At 45.0% G+C, this 9,599-nt stretch overlaps 1 non-coding gene across 1 annotated transcript; it reads left to right on the top strand.

Moving 5' to 3' along the window:
* Positions 1-287: 287 nt before the first annotated feature.
* Positions 288-394, top strand: LOC127202426 (U6 spliceosomal RNA). Its single transcript, XR_007832306.1, has one exon. It is a non-coding gene; the product is annotated as a U6 spliceosomal RNA (small nuclear RNA).
* The last annotated feature ends 9,205 nt before the right edge of the window (positions 395-9,599 follow it).

The following is a 9,599-nucleotide window of genomic DNA, read 5'->3' on the forward strand; positions in this document are numbered from 1 at the left end:
AACAAAACAAAACCAAAAACAAACAAAAAACTAGTCAGCACACAAGGGTACTTAAACACCATTCTCTTGATAATAGGTTATCTAATCTCAGTGATGAGCTCTGAATACATATAAATACTAGCAACCCTAACAGACTCAGCAGGGTGTGAGTGTGTGTGTCTGTGTTTGCATCAATAATAATTAAAGAATAACAGGCTTTTTTAGTAATTTGAATGGGAGTTGAGACATGTGGGAGGAGTTGGAGGCAGAAGAAGGAAGGGTGGAAATTGTATAAAAACAGTACTAGTGTGCTCGCTTCGGCAGCACATATACTAAAATTGGAACGATACAGAGAAGATTAGCATGGCCCTTGCGCAAGGATGACACGCAAATTCATGAAGCGTTCCATATGTAAAAAAAAAAAAAACAAAAAACAAAAACAAAAAAACAGTACTCGTGTATTACATTAAAAAAAAAAGATGTAAAATTTAAGTTAAAATACTTATCTTCTTGGGGCTGAAGAGATGGCTCAGTGGTTAAGAACACTGTCTGCTTTTCCAGGGGTCCTGAGTTCAATTCCCAGCAACCACATGGTGGCTTACAACCATCTATACTGGAATATGAGGCCCTCTTCTGGTGTGCAGGTGTACATGCAGAAAGAGCACTCATACATAAAAAACAAACAAAAAACAAACAACAACAACAACAAAAAACCCCAAACCACCAACAACAACAGCAGCCGCCTAATTTAAAAAATTTATTATCTTCTTAAGCTCTAAGGGCTGGTAACTCTGTGGTCATCTGAACTCACGGTTAACAGCTGTGCTCCCTGAGTGCAGTTTGTCTTGAGGCCAGTAACTACTCACACCCATGCACCCAAAGCTCAGCACAGGGGTTCAATAATGCCCATCAGATACGCCAATTAAATAGAAATGCAGAAATTCACATCAGAAGCAAAGAACAGGCAACAGCTCTACAGTAGATCTTCTATGTAAGTTTGTATATACAGATTCAGCCAATTCTGACTCAAGGATGTTGTTTCAATTACAATTGTAACTGAACGGGCACAGGCTTCATTTCTTACTAGTCTTTTCTAAACAAAATGTAACTGCCACTTACATAGATTCAACACTGTATCAGGTGTTCTGAGTGACCAAGGCATGATTTCAGGATGTGGGAATGCGGTGGGGTATTCACCAGAGAAGACTGCTAGGACATGGGTTTAAGCCAATAGAAAGGCTTTATTAGCCAACTGGTGACTACACTGGCTGTTCCGGATCCCAGTGTAGCCTTGAACCTTTGTTAGGATGAGCTTCTAAGCACACACACACACACACACACACACACACACACACACACACACACACACACACACGAAAGTGTGGCCTGGGTTGGCATACTTCAGTTAACAAGGACAGTTAGCCAGAAGCAGAACTACAGAAGTCAAAATGCAAGGTTGGTACATTTAGAGACTTTCCCAGGACTGTGGACTTTGATGGACTAGGTCTTTGTTTTCATTTTGGTGGGTGGTGCTATCCACGTGATGGATTTTACAGCCTGAATGGTACTTCCACCGAGGAGTTATAGTGCTAACATCTAAGGATCTACTGAGGCCCAGGGCTCTGTTACAGAAAAGCCAGGTATGGTGGCCCATACCTGTACTCTCTACATATAGAAGACAGACACCTAAAGATCAAGGGTTCAACACCAGCCTCAGATACAGAGTGAGTTCAAGGCCAGCCTGGGCCATGTGAGACCCTCAAAAAAAAAAAAAAAAATGGTTTCCAAGATGAGCTTGGGTTCTGAGCAAATACTGCACTTGTTTTTGGAAAAGACTTGAGCATCTCCTGGATTTCAGTAGCCATATTTATCTTGGCACCAAGTCTGTGTGGACACTGTAATTAGCTCGCTAAAGCACTGCTGTGGTCTTCCAGCACGAGCATGCAAAGAGGCTAGGGCTGGATGGATTGATAAAGCAAACGAGCTCACCTGAAATCCCAGCACTCTGGAGGCAGAGCCAGGAGGGTCCCAAGTTGCAGGCCAGCCTAGGCTACAGAGCAAGAGCTTTCCCATCGCACAAACCAAACCAAACCAATAACAACAACAACAAAACAAAACAACAAGAACAACAACAACAAAAAAAACCCCAAAATCAGAGAGGGGGTGGGGTGGGGAGAAGAGGAGGTGGGAAGGTCTGGGGCTGACGTGCAGTGGCAGAGAACTCAGAACTTGTGCAGCACTCTTACTCCGCTCAACCAATGAGCAGAAGATGAACTTGGAGACAGCTCATGCTTGCTCCAAGTCACAGGACTCAACAAACAAATTCCCACAAAGCAAAAAAAATGATGACTTTGGGTTCTTGCCTCCCAATTCCACTCTCTCTCTCTCTCTCTCTCTCTCTCTCTCTCTCTCTCTCTCTCTCTGTGTGTGTCTCTGTCTCTTTGTCTCCTCTGTCTCTCTGTCTCTGTCTCTCCTCTCTCTCTCCTTGGCAGATAGCTATAGTCTTAGACCAGAGATTTCTGCTGTCTATAGGCATACATGCGCAAAACATTTTTGTAGATTTAGAAACCTTACCTCGATGTTACAAGTATTCGTCACTACCCAGCTGCCCCCATCCTCACAATAATTAACAAACTGACTGAAAGCTCCACTGTTTAGTAGTTATATAGTCTATGCAACTGGCATCTCTGCCTTCATGTCCTCACCTATAACACAGACTAAAATCTGAGTGTTTTGCTAGTTATTTTTTTAAGTTCAATGTACATGGAGTCTACCAGTTAGTAATTTTTATTTGTTGTTGTTGTTATTATTATTTATTTTTGGTTTTTTGAGATAGGGTTTCTCTGTGTAGCATTGGCTGTCCCGGACTCACTTTGTAGACTAGCTGGCCTCGAATGCACAGAGATCCGCCTGCCTCTGTCTCCCAGAGTGCTGGGACTACAGGCATGCACCATCGTGCCCTGCTGTCCAGTTAGTAAATTAATTCTAGTTGTTAGTGATGTTTAAAGGCTGGTTTGTCAGGACAGCCTACATCAGGGAACTTCACTGTGGAATATTTTGCTTTTCTTTGTGCTAGCGCGCCTCGCCTTCCCTCATGTGCATCCTTCCATGTATGCCTGTCTATACTCCTGGACGCTTCCTATTCTGAGGGCCAGCGGCTCAAGACAACTGTCTATGTAACTGGCCGAGACTCTCCCATACAGAAGGATCCTGTCCCCTTGCTTTTCATGGGAATTATTCTCTGAGCATGCCTACCCTAAAGGGTAAAGTGTAGGCTTCGCCTTTTCCAAACCTACTTTATTTGGGGTTCTTTAATGCTTATACCTCCCTTCCAACCCACCTACCCTAGATAGGAGAGAAAAGAGGTTAATGGGAACAGGAGAAGTAGACCTTTTTGGACTCAGTTCCTGGGAACGATTCCCCTGGCGTAGTTGGCAGGTAGGATATCAGAAGACCAGCAATTCCATCAAAGTTGCTGCTGGAACCTGGAACAGCAGCCCCGAAACATTCTCTGGAGCAATTCTTTCCAGGAGCATCTCAAAGTGCATCAAAGAACAGCCAAACAATACCAAGACCCAAAAAGGCCCAGCCTCCTGTTTTGGCTATATATATATCTCCTCTCAGAGTCTATACTAAAATATGTTTCAGCTGGCAAAAACCAAGCTCCCCCCCCCTAGTGGGGAAACATCACCTGATCTCTCACAAGTCCAATCTATCCCACACTTGGGATCAAAACAAAAGCATGTTTACATCCACTACAGTAAAGGTCAATAAATATTTTTGTAGAGAGATCTTTGAACCCCAAAGGTCTTAAGAGTATCAACCTTTTTGATATTTATTTGACAGAAAAGGCCAGCTTAAAGCTTCTTAGTAAGTGGCTAATAAACAAATTGACAATAAAAAGTAAGCAAATCTTTGGGTGAGTATATCAAGTCATGATTGTAATCTCAGCACTCAGGAGGCTGAGACAGGAGGATCACCAATTCAAAGTCCACCAGGAACTACACAGAGTTTAAACACATACATACATACATACATACATACATACACACACACACATATACATAAGTTCAGTTTGGTAGTAAATGCACTTTTGTTTGTGACAGGGTCTCTCATGTGGCCTAGATTGACCTGGAACTCACTGTGTAGCAGAGGCTAGCTTTGAATTCCTAATCTCCTGCCTCGATGTCCCAAGTTCTGGGATCACAGATATGAGTTGTCCTGTTCAGTTCAGTAGTAACTAATTTAATGGTTACTGATGACAACCCTCAACTTAGTGCAAGAGTGGAACTTCAGACAGATACATGCTGGTGCTTAAGCCTGTTGACACCCACAAGGAGTGGGGGTGCGTTTGGAGATCTGCTCGGCTTGTTATGTCTTCATTATTGTATTTCAGAGCCTTGCTCCAGGCCCGCATTCTGGGAGATTTTTGTCTTTTGAAGACATCCAAAGCACGTATCGTGATTTGATTGGTTAAAGAAGTATTGTCATAAAATATTTAAGAAACTACTGGACAAATCTCCTAAAAGCCACCACATGGCTGCAAGGGAAGGCAGAGACAGTGTGAAAGACAGTTAGCTTGTGTCCCCTTTTGTGTCTGGATGTGTGGGCATAGCACTTGAGGGTGAAAATTTGCTCTTTTTTCATGAGCAGAGTAAAGCTTGGGCCTTGGGGTCCAGCCAGAGATATGTCTTACCCAAGGAGGCTAAATCCCAGCCTCCTTCCATCCTCTGCATCATTGGAAGGCCACAGTGCTGATGGACATCCATTCCTTATCATGATGGCTTTGAGGGGCACACCCAAAGTGTGTGGCCTTATCCGCAGCTGGCTCTTAGCGTCTTCTGCCTTCTCCTGTTATTCTTTACCCTTGAGCATGATCCCCAAGGACAGTAGCTTTCCCTTCTTTCCGGTGTCACAGGAAACACAGAAAGATTTCTGGAGATGTCTGCCTTTGTAGGTTGACTAGGAACGTATCTGCTTTTCTCCCAGAGCTTTGGCTGCTCAGGATGAAGATAGGAAAATAGTTGTATCTCAAAGAGCTCAGAATCCCACGAGGAGCATCAGTCTGAACCTCAGCTGATCACACAGTCTCTTACTGTGTGGGTGGTATAGCAGGGAGGGACTCTGGGGCCTGGGCCTTGGAAGCCAAGATGGGAGCAGTTCCAGAACATCATGGGCTTTTCCAGAACTGTGGAGAAAAGCCACGGGATGTGGCTCTTATATATGTGTCTGAAATTTAAAAAAAAAAAAACTTTATTGCAGTAAAATTTGCACATAAATACATTAAAATATACATTAATTTATTAAGTAATATATATTTGACATATGTGCATGGAATAAAAAATTTATTGCAGTACTATTTGCACATAAAATACATTAAAAGATACATGAATTTATTTTCAGTTTAAGACAATCTTGTGTGTATGCATGTTGTGATGTGTGGGTGCACATGTGCATGCATGTAAAGGCTAGAAGTTGACATTGGATGTCTTCCTCAATCTCTCTCTACCTTATATCTTGAGGCAGGAGGTCTCACTTGAACCCAGAACTTGCTCACTTAGCCATCTAGCTGGGCAGCTGGCCTTAAGGATCCCTTGTCCCCACCCCTCTAGGGCTAAAATTGCAGGTGCGTGGACATGCCTGCCAGAATTTATGTGGATGCTGGGTTTTCCAGGTCTGGTTATCAGACTTGTGTGGCATGGGCTGTACCCACTGCTCTGTCTCCTTGGCCTCGGAAACACACATAGTAAGTGTATTGTTTGATACACTTGGATATTTGTGCAGACTCCCAAACGGTCTCCGCAGTCAAGATAGTGAGTACTCCTGCCATCTCCTACTCCCTTGCAGTCTGTCTTTCCCATCTTTCCCTGGCCCTTCTCCCAGGCTATAATTGATTTGCTTTCAGTCACTATGGTATGTTGTTTTGATTTGCAGAATTTGATAAAAGGGAAATTACACATTTGGCGTCTTTTCACATTCTGGCCTCTTTTACACTGCTCTCTTAGGTTAATTATTTTGAGGCTGTGACCATCAGTGTCCCAGTGGCTCTTTCATTGTGTGCCTGGAACTGTTTCTTCATTCATGTTGCTTCTAGCTGTAGCTGGTACAAGTAAGGTTGCTCTGAACACTCACGGCCAGGTGTTTGTATACATGTTTATGCAGTGGGCCGGATGGTAGTGTCCCTCCCTCCAGTGACATGTTAGAATCTCCAAACCCAAGATGATGGTTTGCTGTTGTCTGTTGAAGCGTTGGGTTCAAGTGTTTCCAGGTTCCTGGTCTCTTATCCAAAGAAGTGAAAAAATCAGAGCTCACCTAGAATTTGCAAAAGTAGTGGGATAGTACAGATTACAATGGACAGCAGTGAAGGTTGACCGTGGGCCACAGGAGTGAAGGCAGGGCCTGATGACAGTTTTGGGTTTCCCTTTATGTGGTTCAGTTCGGTTAGTTACGGGGCTTGGTTTGTGTGGTTTTCCGATATGGTTGATAGGTCAGGTCGTGTAATCCTTTTTCTACTGCACAACTTTCTTCTCATAATGCATCTGATTTTAATCCTATGCATGTCTAGTTTTCCACATAGGCATTAGATAGGGGATTCTCCCTAAAATTTCACTTGAAAGATAGGTTGCTCCCCAAACCAGTTTAGCCTAGACCAGCCTTTCTATTCTCCTTAACCAGATACACTGGGAATACATTACAATAGAAACCATCTAAATCTGGTTGTTAAAGGTGGAGAATTGTAGACCATTACTAAGAAAGTGTGTGTGTGTGGGGGGGTGTGGTATGGTGTGTATGCGCATGTGTGTGTGTGTGTGTGTGTGTGTGTGTGTAGTGTATGTGTGGTACATGTGGGGAAGTAGTGTGTGTGGTGTGTGTGTGTGTGTGTGTGTGGGGTGTGGTATGGTGTGTATGCGCATGTGTGTGTGTGTGTGTGTGTGTGTGTGGTGTGTATGTGGTATGTGTGTGGTGTATGTGTGGTACATGTGTGTGTGGGGCATTGTGTGTGGTGAGTGTGTCTTTGTGTGTGTGTGTGTGGTGTGTATGCGGTATGTGTGTGGTGTATGTGTGATACATGTGTGTGTGGGGTATTGAACGTTCCAGTCCTACATCTGCTCTAGAACTCACTGTGATCAGGCTTTTCCACGTTATCTATTCTCCTGGCCACTGTCTCCAAAGGCTAGCCATGCCAGTGCTCCCACAGTCTTCGGAGAGGCTCTCTACACAGGTGTGGGGACCCCACCCTGGCTGTGGCAGAAGAAAGGGCAGCAGAGAGGCAGCAGAGACAACTCAACACGGGCTTCTCACAGGGCCTGGGCTACAAGTGGGTGCTCCAGACTTCTGTACACACCCAGTAGGGCCAGTCCAGATCTTAGCCGTGTCATGCTGAGGTTAATGATCTTCTTTAGACCACAGTGTGGGCAGTGAGGCGTGGCTCTAAGGAACAGGACAGTTCTTGTGATTTTACCAAATCACAAAACCACACTGCTTCTTGAGTAATTCTGAGTGTTGGGCTTGGATAAAGATAAGCTGGAACATCTTACGGTTTTAACAAAGCTGTAAATACGTCACACCGTTAACTCTCGGCCAATAGAGGACAGAAGACAAGCAAGCAGGCTGGAGAGTCAGGATGGCCATCTGTCCCTGTGTGCCCAGGATGGCTGGTTTCAGCACTGACTACCTTCCATCAGTGAGTGACAAGGGCAAAGTCAGCTTGAGTGGAAGCTGGAGACAGCGTTAAGTGAACAAAGCTTGAGGCCTTGAATAGAAGGGAGATGTCATGTTGTCTCTGACTGGTCTCGAGAGTGTTTCTCATCTCTCCCTGAAGGGCAGAAGTGTAGCCTCACCATCAGAAATGTGGGTGCACGTGGAGGAATATTGCAAAAAGTGGGGTGCTCATTAAGTGGAAAATGTGCCCGAAGTACCGCTAACACAGACACAAGCAGAGAAAGAAGGCACGAAGCTGGGATGAGCACAGGATGCCTTCCCTGCCCATCAGTCTCTACCCCAGGCTGCTGCCTTCTCCCGTCCTGTTGGTTGATAGTATAGGTTGAACCACATGCGGAAGGTCTAACCCCGCCCAGTTTGGCTCATGACCTTTTTTGGAAATAGAGTGTTCACTGATGTAATCAAGCTGATTATACCATGCCACATCAGGGTGTTCTCAGTGATGACTGTCCTTAAAGAGAAGTTTTGCTTGCAATCCCCACATGGGAAAGGGCTGAGGGCACCCTGGATTACATACGAAGACAAAGAGTTGTAGATGAGGCTGACCTTGAATTCACAGTGATCCGCCTGCCTGTGCTTTTCTAAGTGCTAGGATTAAAGGTGTGCGCCTACCTCCACGCTCAGCTTCCAGGGTCTTATAAAGCAATAGGAATGTGTGCGCCTCTTGACTCCAGCTGAGGCTTCTGGTTCTACTTGTGTGTGCTTGTTTATGCTGCAGGACTGTGTCTGTGGTGCTGGGATGTCTTTTCTGGGTTGAGCAGGAGCCCGGAAGTCATTCCTCCAGCTGCTCTTGTTTCACAGTTGGTTTTTCCAAGTCGGTGACATTGCCTGGACTGACAGATGTGTGTGTGTGTGTGTGTGTGTGTGGTGGTCATTCTGGGGCAGAGAATGAAAAGAAAAACAAAGAGCAAGACAAATGAAACTAAAACAAAACACAGTTCTCAAACAAAACCCCCTCTTCTCTTTTGGCAACGAAGTTAGAAGCTTGGACTGTAGCTGAACTGTTCTGCCGTTCAACTCTCACCCACACGCACTCCACGGTGGGTGGCTGGTGACCCGTGTGTAGTTACACAACATGCGGCAGCTGGTTCTCACCCAGCGTGTCTTGGTCAGCTTGAGTCTAAAGAGCTGCAGGCAGGGGCACCTGTATGTATGGAGTGAGAGTCTTTTCACATTTTAAAGGAATCTCTTGAGTACGTTCAGATCAACCAGATCTCGTCTAAGTACTTTTACTGGCAGGAGTAAATGCTTGAATCTCTCTTGACTCCTCACCTCATCTCTCTCTCTCTCTCTCTCTCTCTCTCTCTCTCTCTCTCTCTCTCTCTCTCTCTCTCTCCTCTCTCCTCTCTCTTCTCTCTTCTCTCTCTCTCTTCTCTCTCTCTCTTCTCTCTCTCTCTCTCTCTCTCTCTCTCTCTCTCTCTGCCCTCAGCTCCCCTTTTCTTTGTTTCTGTCTCCTGTGTGGACAGACATTCTGTTAACAATAAGAAGGGGAAGAGGGAGCTTAAAAGATTAGCCTTTGCTATAATCCCAGCACTTGGGAGGCAGAGGCAGGCGAATCCCCGTGAGTTTGAGGGCAGGCTGGTCTACAAAGAGAGTCCATGACAGCCAAGGCTATACAGAGAAACCCTGTCTCGAAAAACCAAAACCAAAACAATAACAACAAGATTAGCCTTTGCAACACCACTTGAGGAGACAGCACTTGAGTTCATGATGACCTTGTGATGTCGGGGCCAGCCTAACTGTCACAGCTTCTTCTTGGAGAGAGCATCTTGGCATGGCTCTATGCTTAAGGAGAGGAGTGGCTGCAAAAAACATCTGAAGGTCATCCAGTGAAGCCATTCAGAGGCAGGGTCACAACACACAGCAGAATGTTCTTCAGAGGGTCAAACGAGAGGGGT

The sequence above is a fragment of the Acomys russatus genome, chromosome 18 (genome assembly GCF_903995435.1).
Source record: "Acomys russatus chromosome 18, mAcoRus1.1, whole genome shotgun sequence".
NCBI classification, from domain to species: domain Eukaryota; kingdom Metazoa; phylum Chordata; class Mammalia; order Rodentia; family Muridae; genus Acomys; species Acomys russatus.